Genomic DNA, 14,050 nt, shown 5'->3' on the forward strand with positions numbered 1-14,050 from the left:
CTTCCTGTCCCAAGCTGACCTCCCCTTCCTGCACCATTCCTCCATTGAACCCATGTTCCTCTCTGACCACCATCCTATTACGCTCACACTATCTTTCCCCGAATCTAGCCCTAGGACAAAAATCTGGCGGTTCAACCCGTCCACTGTTAAAGACTCTCTCGCCCTGGAACGCATCCGCACTCGTCTGCAGCTTTACTTTCAGGAGAACTCAGGCTCAGTGATCTCAACGATCTCCCTCTGGGAGGCGCACAAATGCGTGATCAGGGGAGAGCTGTTGGCCTTGTCCTCGCAGGCCAAAAAACTTCACCAGGAACGTATATCTTCCCTTATGCAACGGCTGAACTTGCTCGAACTCGCCCACAAACAATCTCAGGCCCAATCCACCCTTCAGGACCTGATCCAAACTTGCACTCTAATCGCGGAGGAGTTGGGCAGACGTGCTAAGAGGCGATATATCCTTGGCCAACGAATCTTTTATGAACATGGCAACAAATGTGGCCGCCTCTTGGCGCGCTCTGTTCAGTCCGCCAAATTGTCCCCCACTGTACACAACCTACGGTCCTCTAAGGGCCCCCTATTGACTAAGAATGCTGACATCGCAAAGGAATTTGAAACCTTTTATACCAAACTTTACAACCTCCGACCGCCCCGACAGTCCCAGACTACGCGTGACACACACAATGCCCTTATTACGGAATTTCTTTCCCTCTATGGCCCTAAATCTATCCCCCCCAATGTGTACAGTCTCTAGAGGCGCGGTTTTCGCCCCTTGAGCTAGATACTGCCCTTAAACAAATGAAAGTTGGTAAAAGCCCGGGTCCTGATGGGTTTTCCCTTCAATACTATAAGACCTTCCAAGATGTCCTTTCCCCTAAACTACTCCACACGTTCGATGCCTTAGCTGACCCGTCTGCGCAACCAGGTGAGATGTTGAGAGCTCACATTTCGGTAATACCGAAGGAAGGGAAGGACCCCCTTCTACCGTCTAGCTATAGACCGATCTCGCTACTAAACGTAGACATAAAAATCTATGCGAAGATTCTTGCCAACAGACTGCTGCCCCTGATTCCTGACCTCATCCCTAACGACCAGGTGGGTTTTGTCCCGGGTAGGGAAGCCAGAGACGGCACCACCCGTGCTTTAAATCTACACCACTGGCTCACCTCGTCCAAGACCCAGGGCTTTCTGCTCTCCCTTGATGCCGAGAAGGCGTTCGATAGAGTGGCCTGGGACTACATGCAAGCAGTCCTGACATCCATGGGACTGGGGGACCGCATGCTAGCTTCCATCATGGCACTGTATTCCGCCCCCACTGCGGCGGTGAGAGTAAATGGCCACCTATCGAACGCCTTCCCCATCACCAATGGCACCCGCCAAGGCTGCCCCCTCTCCCCCCTAATTTATATCCTTACTCTGGAACCCCTCTTAAATAAACTCAGGACAAACCCTGATATCAGGGGGGTGGTGGTGGGGGACAGGGAATATAAGGTCTCCGCGTTCGCTGATGACGTTTTGCTCTCCCTGACGTCCCCGCGTACCTCCCTGCCCTCTCTACTCCAAGACATTGAGGCCTTTGGGAGAATTTCCAACCTCAAAATTAATTATACCAAGTCTCAGGCGTTAAATGTCACCCTGCCCCTTTCCGAAGTCACCCATTGCCAGGACGCCTTTCCCTTCAAGTGGGAACGGACCGCGATCTCCTACCTAGGTATTAAACTCCCGCAGCACCTCCCGGACCTTTACTCTCTCAACTTTCATGCTACTTTGATCCAAACCCAAAACTATCTTAAAGATTGGCAACATTTAAACGTGTCATGGTTTGGCCGGGCGGCCTTGCTTAAAATGATTGTACTACCTCGCTTCCTTTATCTATTCCAAACCATCCCTATAGCCCTGCCCCATTCTTTTTTCTTATCTTATCAGCAGATGTGCTCTACCTTCTTATGGAAAAGTTCGCCCCGAGGATCAAATATGCCCGTCTCATGTTACCCAAATCAAAAGGTGGTATTGCCCTCCCGGACCTTTACAAATACTATGTAGCCTGCCATCTCACTAGGATAGCAGACTGGAACATCCACTCCCGCGATAAACTTTGGGTCCTTTTAGAAAATGCCTTTTCTCCTATACCTATCCACCTTCTTCCCTGGTTGCTCCAGTCACAATGGCCCCCGGCGCTGGCCAAGCACCCATTTATCCACACCTCCCTGTTACTTTTCAAGAAACTCCCAGCTGGATTAGATTTTGCTCCGACCCCGGGCCCCTTGACCACGCTACGAGGCAATCCGGATTTCCCCCCTGGCAATTCACCCACATTTCTTCGGCGAGAATGGCCCTTCGAGGACGTTCTGGCCTCTCACTTCTTCCCAGGGGGTAAGGTTGCCTCCCATGCCACTCTCGAGAGCCTCTCCAAGTCCTCCTCCTTTCCATTCTGGACATATCGGCAAATTCGCCACTTTCTTTCCACCCGAGATGCGCCTAACTGCTGGACGAGACGACTCACCCCCTTCGAGGACTTGTGTAATCGCAAGACACCTCAGAAGCACCTTATCTCCCTCCTGTATGCTCTCATTTCGGACCCAGGTGTCCTAGACCTCTCCCCATCACAATCCTCCTGGCATAGGGAACTAGATACCTCCCTGTCACCCGGAGATTGGACGAGAATTCACGAATATGCACACGGTGGCTCGATGAATGTTGCTGTCCAGGAGAATGGATATAAAATCCTCACGCGATGGTATAGGACCCCCTCTCGCCTCCACAAGTTTTCCCCCGCCGTCCCAAATACCTGTTGGAGATGCAATGCTGATGTTGGGACGATGATTCACGTCTGGTGGACTTGCCCAAACCTCCAACTATTTTGGAGGGAAGTCCACAGACTTATCTTGGCAGTTACCACCTATAACCTAGACTTTACACCGGAGCAGTTTCTTCTCCATCACACGTCCCTGTCCAAAAAAACCTACTTTAAATCCCTAGCTATGCACATGGTCAACGCCGCAAGATTGTGCATCCCCAGACATTGGCGGACCACACACACCCCAACTTTGGGTGAGTGGTTTGCCACTATCTCCAGGATTGGTGACATGGAAGAGCTGATTCATATTGCGCAGGAAAGGACGGAGAAATTTTCGATCACCTGGGCCTGTTGGTCACACTTTACCACTACCGCAGATTTCAAGCAACACGTTCCCTCCTCTAGTGCCTAAACCCATTCCCGGGCTTCTGGAACCTTCCCCTGCTCCCCCCCCCGATTGATTCTGGACGTGGGGCTGCACCCCCCCTTTCTTTTTCCTCTCCCCTCTCCTTTTCCTCTTCCTCTTTATTTCCCTTCCTGTCATGTCTTTCCCTTTCTTTCCTTCCCCTTTCTTCTCTTTTTTCTCTTCCTCCTTCTCTCTCCCCCCCCCTTCCCTTTTTTTTTTTTTTTTTTTCTCTCTCCCCCTCTCGTCACCCCCCCCCCCTGCCTTTTCTTCTCTTTCTCCCTCTCCCTCATACCCGGCTGTGCCGTTTCCGCCATAATTGACCCTTCCTCTCCGCACATATATCATTGGGAGGTTTGGACGTGTGCTGGTCGCCGTCCGGCTTCCCTCTCCTATCGCCTGTACTCATGAGTTGTGACACTTGCACTTACCATAAAAGAATGTTGGAACGGACTCCTTCCCCCCTACCTATTACTGGGTTTACCCAGGAGATATCTCCTGCCCTTTCGTAAGTCTTGCCTTGACCTGTATTGTAAGCTAAGCCTGTTTTGCTTATGCATGTTTGTATCTGCCTGTGTTATAACCTTAATAAAATCTTTATGGAAAAAAAAAAAATCACGTTCAGTTGGACTTATTTTGTAACGTTGACAAGATTTCACTAGTCATCTCATCAGAAGTGTGCCCTTTTGGAAGACTTCTCAACCAAAGCATGCAATTTCCTAATGCTGCTGTTCTGAGATTCCAGTGTGTTGAGCAAGGAATGCCAGCAAAGTGCAGCAGAAACTTCAGAGACGCTTGAGCAATCAAGGATAGGCATTTGTTAAAAGAGCTTGGCAGCAGCGGGATTTGCACCCACACCTCCAAAGAGACTGGAGCCTAAATCCAGCGCCTTAGACCGCTCGGCCATGCTACCTGTGAAAGTGCTCTTGCTAAGGACTAAAAAGAGGCATGACAGTCTACATTCCATGCTCTGCATTCATTGTTTGTATGTGACATGTACGTAACATGTATGTCATGTGTGTCATATGTATGTAACGTGTGTAACATGTATTTCATGAGTGTATGACATGTATGTCATATGTATGTATAATCTGTGTAATATGTGTGTAACACGTATGTAATATGTGTGATATGTATGCCATATGTGTATTGTGTGTCATATGTGTAACATGTATGTAACATGTGTGTACCATGCATGTCATATGCATGCCATATGTGTGTAACATGTATGTAAGATATGTGCAACATGCATGTCATATGTGTGTCATATTAATGTAACATGTGTGTGACATGCATGGCATATGTGTGTAGCATGTATGTGATGTGTATGACATGTATGTTATATGTGTGTAATATGTGTAACATGCATGTGACATGTGTGTAAAATTGTGTCTAAATGGTGTGCAACATGAGTGTGACATGTATGTAACATGCATGCAACATGTATATCATATGTATGTAACATTTGTATAATATGTGTGAACTATGTGTGTAATATGTAAGTAGCACGTGTGTCACATGTGTGTAACATGTATGTCATATGTGTGTAGTGTGTGTAGCATGTATGTAATATGTGCACAACATGCATATTATATGTATGTATCATGTATCAAACAAAACATGCAATGATTGCAGCTTTTCTAATGCTGCTAAAGCAGAGAGTCTACATTCCATGCTCTGCATTCATTGTTTGTATGTGACATGTACGTAACATGTATGTCATGTGTGTCATATGTATGTAACGTGTGTAACATGTATTTCATAAGTGTATGACATGTATGTAACATGCATTCAACATGTATGTCATATGTATGTATAATCTGTGTAATATGTGTGTAACACGTATGTAATATGTGTGATATGTATGCCATATGTGTATTGTGTGTCATATGTGTAACATGTATGTAACATGTGTGTACCATGCATGTCATATGCATGCCATATGTGTGTAACATGTATGTAAGATATGTGCAACATGCATGTCATATGTGTGTCATATTAATGTAACATGTGTGTGACATGCATGGCATATGTGTGTAGCATGTATGTGATGTGTATGACATGTATGTTATATGTGTGTAATATGTGTAACATGCATGTGATATGTGTGTAAAATTGTGTCTAAATGGTGTGTAACATGAGTGTGACATGTATGTAACATGCATGCAACATGTATATCATATGTATGTAACATTTGTGTAATATGTGTGAACTATGTGTGTAATATGTAAGTAGCACGTGTGTCACATGTGTGTAACATGTATGTCATATGTGTGTAGTGTGTGTAGCATGTATGTAATATGTGAACAACATGCATATTATATGTATGTATCATGTATCAAACAAAACATGCAATGATTGCAGCTTTTCTAATGCTGCTAAAGCAGAGAGTCTACATTCCATGCTCTGCATTCATTGTTTGTATGTGACATGTACGTAACATGTATGTCATGTGTGTCATATGTATGTAACGTGTGTAACATGTATTTCATAAGTGTATGACATGTATGTAACATGCATTCAACATGTATGTCATATGTATGTATAATCTGTGTAATATGTGTGTAACACGTATGTAATATGTGTGATATGTATGCCATATGTGTATTGTGTGTCATATGTGTAACATGTATGTAACATGTGTGTACCATGCATGTCATATGCATGCCATATGTGTGTAACATGTATGTAAGATATGTGCAACATGCATGTCATATGTGTGTCATATTAATGTAACATGTGTGTGACATGCATGGCATATGTGTGTAGCATGTATGTGATGTGTATGACATGTATGTTATATGTGTGTAATATGTGTAACATGCATGTGACATGTGTGTAAAATTGTGTCTAAATGGTGTGCAACATGAGTGTGACATGTATGTAACATGCATGCAACATGTATATCATATGTATGTAACATTTGTGTAATATGTGTGAACTATGTGTGTAATATGTAAGTAGCACGTGTGTCACATGTGTGTAACATGTATGTCATATGTGTGTAGTGTGTGTAGCATGTATGTAATATGTGCACAACATGCATATTATATGTATGTATCATGTATCAAACAAAACATGCAATGATTGCAGCTTTTCTAATGCTGCTAAAGCAGAGAGGTAAGTGTTTTTTGAGATTCCAGTGAGTTGGGAAAGGAACTGCAGTAAATTGCAGGAGCAAGATCAGAGAAGCTTGAGCCCTAGAGGGTAGGGATTTTGTTAAAAGGAGTTTGGCAGCAGTGGGATTCGAACCCACGCCCCCAAAGAGACTGGAGCCTTAACCCAGCGCCTTAGACCACTCGGCCATGCTACCCATAAAAATGAACACGTTATCGACTAAAATGGGGTGGGACATTCCATGCTCTGCATTCATTGCTTGAGCTGGAGGCCTCAGAACTCTAAACTACAAGTATTCACCACTTTATCCATTATAAAAGGTAGTTAAAGTTTCACGGAGATGGCCAAGATGCCACCTTATGTGTTTCAGTCCTCTTTCTGAGGCAGCAGGTGGTGGTCACTTTACACTTGAGAGTGGACTTTGGGTGCAGCATTCTGTGGCAAGTTCACTTGGCACTCTGCTGAAAAGTGTGCCAGCTTTTCATTAGTACTGCTTGTTTTTTGGTGTCCACACTTAAAGTGTTAATGTGGAATCTAGCTTACAGGAGAGGTAATCACGTTCAGTTGGACTTGTTTTGTAACGTTGACAAGATTTCACTAGTCATCTCATCAGAAGTGTGCCCTTTTGGAAGACTTCTCAACCAAAGCATGCAATTTCCTAATGCTGCTGTTCTGAGATTCCAGTGTGTTGAGCAAGGAATGCCAGCAAAGTGCAGCAGAAACTTCAGAGACGCTTGAGCAATCAAGGATAGGCATTTGTTAAAAGAGCTTGGCAGCAGTGGGATTTGAACCCACGCCTCCAAAGAGACTGGAGCCTAAATCCAGCGCCTTAGACCGCTCGGCCATGCTACCTGTGAAAGTGCTCTTGCTAAGGACTAAAAAGAGGCATGACAGTCTACATTCCATGCTCTGCATTCATTGTTTGTATGTGACATGTATGTAACATGTATGTCATGTGTGTCATATGTATGTAACGTGTGTAACATGTATTTCATAAGTGTATGACATGTATGTAACATGTATTCAACATGTATGTCATTTGTATGTATAATCTGTGTAATATGTGTGTAACACGTATGAAATATGTGTGATATGTATGCCATATGTGTATTGTGTGTCATATGTGTAACATGTATGTAACATGTGTGTACCATGCATGTCATATGCATGCCATATGTGTGTAACATGTATGTAAGATATGTGCAACATGCATGTCATATGTGTGTCATATTAATGTAACATGTGTGTGACATGCATGTCATATGTGTGTAGCATGTATGTGATGTGTATGACATGTATGTTATATGTGTGTAATATGTGTAACATGCATGTGACATGTGTGTAAAATTGTGTCTAAATGGTATGTAACATGAGTGTGACATGTATGTAACATGCATGCAACATGTATATCATATGTATGTAACATTTGTGTAATATGTGTGAACTATGTGTGTAATATGTAAGTAGCACGTGTGTCACATGTGTGTAACATGTATGTCATATGTGTGTAGTGTGTGTAGCATGTATGTAATATGTGCACAACATGCATATTATATGTATGTATCATGTATCAAACAAAACATGCAATGATTGCAGCTTTTCTAATGCTGCTAAAGCAGAGGTAAGTGTTTTTTGAGATTCCAGTGAGTTGGGAAAGGAACTGCAGTAAATTGCAGGAGCAAGATCAGAGAAGCTTGAGCCCTAGAGGGTAGGGATTTTGTTAAAAGGAGTTTGGCAGTAGTGGGATTCGAACCGACGCCCCCAAAGAGACTGGAGCCTTAATCCAGCGCCTTAGACCGCTCGGCCATGCTACCCATAAAAATGAACACGTTATCGACTAAAATGGGGTGGGACATTCCATGCTCTGCATTCATTGCTTGAGCTGGAGGCCTCAGAACTCTAAACTACAAGTATTCACCACTTTATCCATTATAAAAGGTAGTTAAAGTTTCACGGAGATGGCCAAGATGCCACCTTATGTGTTTCAGTCCTCTTTCTGAGGCAGCAGGTGGTGGTCACTTTACACTTGAGAGTGGACTTTGGGTGCAGCATTCTGTGGCAAGTTCACTTGGCACTCTGCTGAAAAGTGTGCCAGCTTTTCATTAGTACTGCTTGTTTTTTGGTGTCCACACTTAAAGTGTTAATGTGGAATCTAGCTTACAGGAGAGGTAATCACGTTCAGTTGGACTTGTTTTGTAACGTTGACAAGATTTCACTAGTCAACTCATCAGAAGTGTGCCCTTTTGGAAGACTTCTCAACCAAAGCATGCAATTTCCTAATGCTGCTGTTCTGAGATTCCAGTGTGTTGAGCAAGGAATGCCAGCAAAGTGCAGCAGAAACTTCAGAGACGCTTGAGCAATCAAGGATAGGCATTTGTTAAAAGAGCTTGGCAGCAGTGGGATTTGAACCCACGCCTCCAAAGAGACTGGAGCCTAAATCCAGCGCCTTAGACCGCTCGGCCATGCTACCTGTGAAAGTGCTCTTGCTAAGGACTAAAAAGAGGCATGACAGTCTACATTCCATGCTCTGCATTCATTGTTTGTATGTGACATGTATGTAACATGTATGTCATGTGTGTCATATGTATGTAACGTGTGTAACATGTATTTCATAAGTGTATGACATGTATGTAACATGTATTCAACATGTATGTCATTTGTATGTATAATCTGTGTAATATGTGTGTAACACGTATGAAATATGTGTGATATGTATGCCATATGTGTATTGTGTGTCATATGTGTAACATGTATGTAACATGTGTGTACCATGCATGTCATATGCATGCCATATGTGTGTAACATGTATGTAAGATATGTGCAACATGCATGTCATATGTGTGTCATATTAATGTAACATGTGTGTGACATGCATGTCATATGTGTGTAGCATGTATGTGATGTGTATGACATGTATGTTATATGTGTGTAATATGTGTAACATGCATGTGACATGTGTGTAAAATTGTGTCTAAATGGTATGTAACATGAGTGTGACATGTATGTAACATGCATGCAACATGTATATCATATGTATGTAACATTTGTGTAATATGTGTGAACTATGTGTGTAATATGTAAGTAGCACGTGTGTCACATGTGTGTAACATGTATGTCATATGTGTGTAGTGTGTGTAGCATGTATGTAATATGTGCACAACATGCATATTATATGTATGTATCATGTATCAAACAAAACATGCAATGATTGCAGCTTTTCTAATGCTGCTAAAGCAGAGGTAAGTGTTTTTTGAGATTCCAGTGAGTTGGGAAAGGAACTGCAGTAAATTGCAGGAGCAAGATCAGAGAAGCTTGAGCCCTAGAGGGTAGGGATTTTGTTAAAAGGAGTTTGGCAGTAGTGGGATTCGAACCGACGCCCCCAAAGAGCCTTAATCCAGCGCCTTAGACCGCTCGGCCATGCTACCCATAAAAATGAACACGTTATCGACTAAAATGGGGTGGGACATTCCATGCTCTGCATTCATTGCTTGAGCTGGAGGCCTCAGAACTCTAAACTACAAGTATTCACCACTTTATCCATTATAAAAGGTAGTTAAAGTTTCACGGAGATGGCCAAGATGCCACCTTATGTGTTTCAGTCCTCTTTCTGAGGCAGCAGGTGGTGGTCACTTTACACTTGAGAGTGGACTTTGGGTGCAGCATTCTGTGGCAAGTTCACTTGGCACTCTGCTGAAAAGTGTGCCAGCTTTTCATTAGTACTGCTTGTTTTTTGGTGTCCACACTTAAAGTGTTAATGTGGAATCTAGCTTACAGGAGAGGTAATCACGTTCAGTTGGACTTGTTTTGTAACGTTGACAAGATTTCACTAGTCAACTCATCAGAAGTGTGCCCTTTTGGAAGACTTCTCAACCAAAGCATGCAATTTCCTAATGCTGCTGTTCTGAGATTCCAGTGTGTTGAGCAAGGAATGCCAGCAAAGTGCAGCAGAAACTTCAGAGACGCTTGAGCAATCAAGGATAGGCATTTGTTAAAAGAGCTTGGCAGCAGTGGGATTTGAACCCACGCCTCCAAAGAGACTGGAGCCTAAATCCAGCGCCTTAGACCGCTCGGCCATGCTACCTGTGAAAGTGCTCTTGCTAAGGACTAAAAAGAGGCATGACAGTCTACATTCCATGCTCTGCATTCATTGTTTGTATGTGACATGTACGTAACATGTATGTCATGTGTGTCATATGTATGTAACGTGTGTAACATGTATTTCATAAGTGTATGACATGTATGTAACATGCATTCAACATGTATGTCATATGTATGTATAATCTGTGTAATATGTGTGTAACACGTATGTAATATGTGTGATATGTATGCCATATGCGTATTGTGTGTCATATGTGTAACATGTATGTAACATGTGTGTACCATGCATGTCATATGCATGCCATATGTGTGTAACATGTATGTAAGATATGTGCAACATGCATGTCATATGTGTGTCATATTAATGTAACATGTGTGTGACATGCATGACATATGTGTGTAGCATGTATGTGATGTGTATGACATGTATGTTATATGTGTGTAATATGTGTAACATGCATGTGACATGTGTGTAAAATGGTGTCTAAATGGTGTGCAACATGAGTGTGACATGTATGTAACATGCATGCAACATGTATATCATATGTATGTAACATTTGTATAATATGTGTGAACTATGTGTGTAATATGTAAGTAGCACGTGTGTCACATGTGTGTAACATGTATGTCATATGTGTGTAGTGTGTGTAGCATGTATGTAATGTGTGCACAACATGCATATTATATGTATGTATCATGTATCAAACAAAACATGCAATGATTGCAGCTTTTCTAATGCTGCTAAAGCAGAGAGGTAAGTGTTTTTTGAGATTCCAGTGAGTTGGGAAAGGAACTGCAGTAAATTGCAGGAGCAAGATCAGAGAAGCTTGAGCCCTAGAGGGTAGGGATTTTGTTAAAAGGAGTTTGGCAGCAGTGGGATTCGAACCCACGCCCCCAAAGAGACTGGAGCCTTAATCCAGCGCCTTAGACCGCTCGGCCATGCTACCCATAAAAATGAACACGTTATCGACTAAAATGGGGTGGGACATTCCATGCTCTGCATTCATTGCTTGAGCTGGAGGCCTCAGAACTCTAAACTACAAGTATTCACCACTTTATCCATTATAAAAGGTAGTTAAAGTTTCACGGAGATGGCCAAGATGCCACCTTATGTGTTTCAGTCCTCTTTCTGAGGCAGCAGGTGGTGGTCACTTTACACTTGAGAGTGGACTTTGGGTGCAGCATTCTGTGGCAAGTTCACTTGGCACTCTGCTGAAAAGTGTGCCAGCTTTTCATTAGTACTGCTTGTTTTTTGGTGTCCACACTTAAAGTGTTAATGTGGAATCTAGCTTACAGGAGAGGTAATCACGTTCAGTTGGACTTGTTTTGTAACGTTGACAAGATTTCACTAGTCATCTCATCAGAAGTGTGCCCTTTTGGAAGACTTCTCAACCAAAGCATGCAATTTCCTAATGCTGCTGTTCTGAGATTCCAGTGTGTTGAGCAAGGAATGCCAGCAAAGTGCAGCAGAAACTTCAGAGACGCTTGAGCAATCAAGGATAGGCATTTGTTAAAAGAGCTTGGCAGCAGTGGGATTTGAACCCACGCCTCCAAAGAGACTGGAGCCTAAATCCAGCGCCTTAGACCGCTCGGCCATGCTACCTGTGAAAGTGCTCTTGCTAAGGACTAAAAAGAGGCATGACAGTCTACATTCCATGCTCTGCATTCATTGTTTGTATGTGACATGTACGTAACATGTATGTCATGTGTGTCATATGTATGTAACGTGTGTAACATGTATTTCATAAGTGTATGACATGTATGTAACATGTATTCAACATGTATGTCATATTTATGTATAATCTGTGTAATATGTGTGTAACACGTATGAAATATGTGTGATATGTATGCCATATGTGTATTGTGTGTCATATGTGTAACATGTATGTAACATGTGTGTACCATGCATGTCATATGCATGCCATATGTGTGTAACATGTATGTAAGATATGTGCAACATGCATGTCATATATGTGTCATATTAATGTAACATGTGTGTGACATGCATGGCATATGTGTGTAGCATGTATGTGATGTGTATGACATGTATGTTATATGTGTGTAATATGTGTAACATGCATGTGACATGTGTGTAAAATTGTGTCTAAATGGTGTGCAACATGAGTGTGACATGTATGTAACATGCATGCAACATGTATATCATATGTATGTAACATTTGTGTAATATGTGTGAACTATGTGTGTAATATGTAAGTAGCACGTGTGTCACATGTGTGTAACATGTATGTCATATGTGTGTAGTGTGTGTAGCATGTATGTAATATGTGCACAACATGCATATTATATGTATGTATCATGTATTAAACAAAACATGCAATGATTGCAGCTTTTCTAATGCTGCTAAAGCAGAGAGGTAAGTGTTTTTTGAGATTCCAGTGAGTTGGGAAAGGAACTGCAGTAAATTGCAGGAGCAAGATCAGAGAAGCTTGAGCCCTAGAGGGTAGGGATTTTGTTAAAAGGAGTTTGGCAGCAGTGGGATTCGAACCCACGCCCCCAAAGAGACTGGAGCCTTAATCCAGCGCCTTAGACCGCTCGGCCATGCTACCCATAAAAATGAACACATTATCGACTAAAATGGGGTGGGACATTCCATGCTCTGCATTCATTGCTTGAGCTGGAGGACTCAGAACTCTAAACTACAAGTATTCACCACTTTATCCATTATAAAAGGTAGTTGAAGTTTCACGGAGATGGCCAAGATGCCACCTTATGTGTTTCAGTCCTCTTTCTGAGGCAGCAGGTGGTGGTCACTTTACACTTGAGAGTGGACTTTGGGTGCAGCATTCTGTGGCAAGTTCACTTGGCACTCTGCTGAAAAGTGTGCCAGCTTTTCATTAGTACTGCTTGTTTTTTGGTGTCCACACTTAAAGTGTTAATGTGGAATCTAGCTTACAGGAGAGGTAATCACGTTCAGTTGAACTTGTTTTGAAACGTTGACAAGATTTCACTAGTCATCTCATCAGAAGTGTGCCCTTTTGGAAGACTTCTCAACCAAAGCATGCAATTTCCTAATGCTGCTGTTCTGAGATTCCAGTGTGTTGAGCAAGGAATGCCAGCAAAGTGCAGCAGAAACTTCAGAGACGCTTGAGCAATCAAGGATAGGCATTTGTTAAAAGAGCTTGGCAGCAGTGGGATTTGAACCCACGCCTCCAAAGAGACTGGAGCCTAAATCCAGCGCCTTAGACCGCTCGGCCATGCTACCTGTGAAAGTGCTCTTGCTAAGGACTAAAAAGAGGCATGACAGTCTACATTCCATGCTCTGCATTCATTGTTTGTATGTGACATGTACGTAACATGTATGTCATGTGTGTCATATGTATGTAACGTGTGTAGCATGTATTTCATAAGTGTATGACATGTATGTAACATGTATTCAACATGTATGTCATATGTATGTATAATCTGTGTAATATGTGTGTAACACGTATGTAATATGTGTGATATGTATGCCATATGTGTATTGTGTGTCATATGTGTAACATGTATGTAACATGTGTGTACCATGCATGTCATATGCATGCCATATGTGTGTAACATGTATGTAAGATATGTGCAACATGCATGTCATATGTGTGTCATATTAATGTAACATGTGTGTGACATGCATGTCATATGTG

General features: G+C 42.5%; 8 non-coding genes across 8 annotated transcripts; all 8 read right to left on the minus strand.

The window, feature by feature from the left end:
- Positions 1–6,428: 6,428 nt before the first annotated feature.
- On the minus strand, positions 6,429–6,510 carry TRNAL-AAG (transfer RNA leucine (anticodon AAG)). The gene has a single exon. It is a non-coding gene; the product is annotated as a tRNA-Leu (tRNA).
- A 574-nt stretch (positions 6,511–7,084) lies between these two features.
- Positions 7,085–7,166, minus strand: TRNAL-UAG (transfer RNA leucine (anticodon UAG)). Its single transcript has one exon. It is a non-coding gene; the product is annotated as a tRNA-Leu (tRNA).
- Positions 7,167–8,702: 1,536 nt separating this feature from the next.
- TRNAL-UAG (transfer RNA leucine (anticodon UAG)) lies at positions 8,703–8,784 on the minus strand. The gene has a single exon. It is a non-coding gene; the product is annotated as a tRNA-Leu (tRNA).
- Positions 8,785–10,313: 1,529 nt separating this feature from the next.
- On the minus strand, positions 10,314–10,395 carry TRNAL-UAG (transfer RNA leucine (anticodon UAG)). Its single transcript has one exon. It is a non-coding gene; the product is annotated as a tRNA-Leu (tRNA).
- An 882-nt stretch (positions 10,396–11,277) lies between these two features.
- On the minus strand, positions 11,278–11,359 carry TRNAL-AAG (transfer RNA leucine (anticodon AAG)). The gene has a single exon. It is a non-coding gene; the product is annotated as a tRNA-Leu (tRNA).
- Positions 11,360–11,933: 574 nt separating this feature from the next.
- TRNAL-UAG (transfer RNA leucine (anticodon UAG)) lies at positions 11,934–12,015 on the minus strand. The gene has a single exon. It is a non-coding gene; the product is annotated as a tRNA-Leu (tRNA).
- Positions 12,016–12,897: 882 nt separating this feature from the next.
- Positions 12,898–12,979, minus strand: TRNAL-AAG (transfer RNA leucine (anticodon AAG)). Its single transcript has one exon. It is a non-coding gene; the product is annotated as a tRNA-Leu (tRNA).
- Positions 12,980–13,553: 574 nt separating this feature from the next.
- On the minus strand, positions 13,554–13,635 carry TRNAL-UAG (transfer RNA leucine (anticodon UAG)). Its single transcript has one exon. It is a non-coding gene; the product is annotated as a tRNA-Leu (tRNA).
- Positions 13,636–14,050: the final 415 nt, after the last annotated feature.

The sequence above is a fragment of the Lithobates pipiens genome, unplaced genomic scaffold, assembly GCF_037356315.1.
Source record: "Lithobates pipiens isolate NorthernLeopardFrog02 unplaced genomic scaffold, aLitPip1_a1.2 Scaffold_28, whole genome shotgun sequence".
NCBI lineage: Eukaryota > Metazoa > Chordata > Amphibia > Anura > Ranidae > Lithobates > Lithobates pipiens.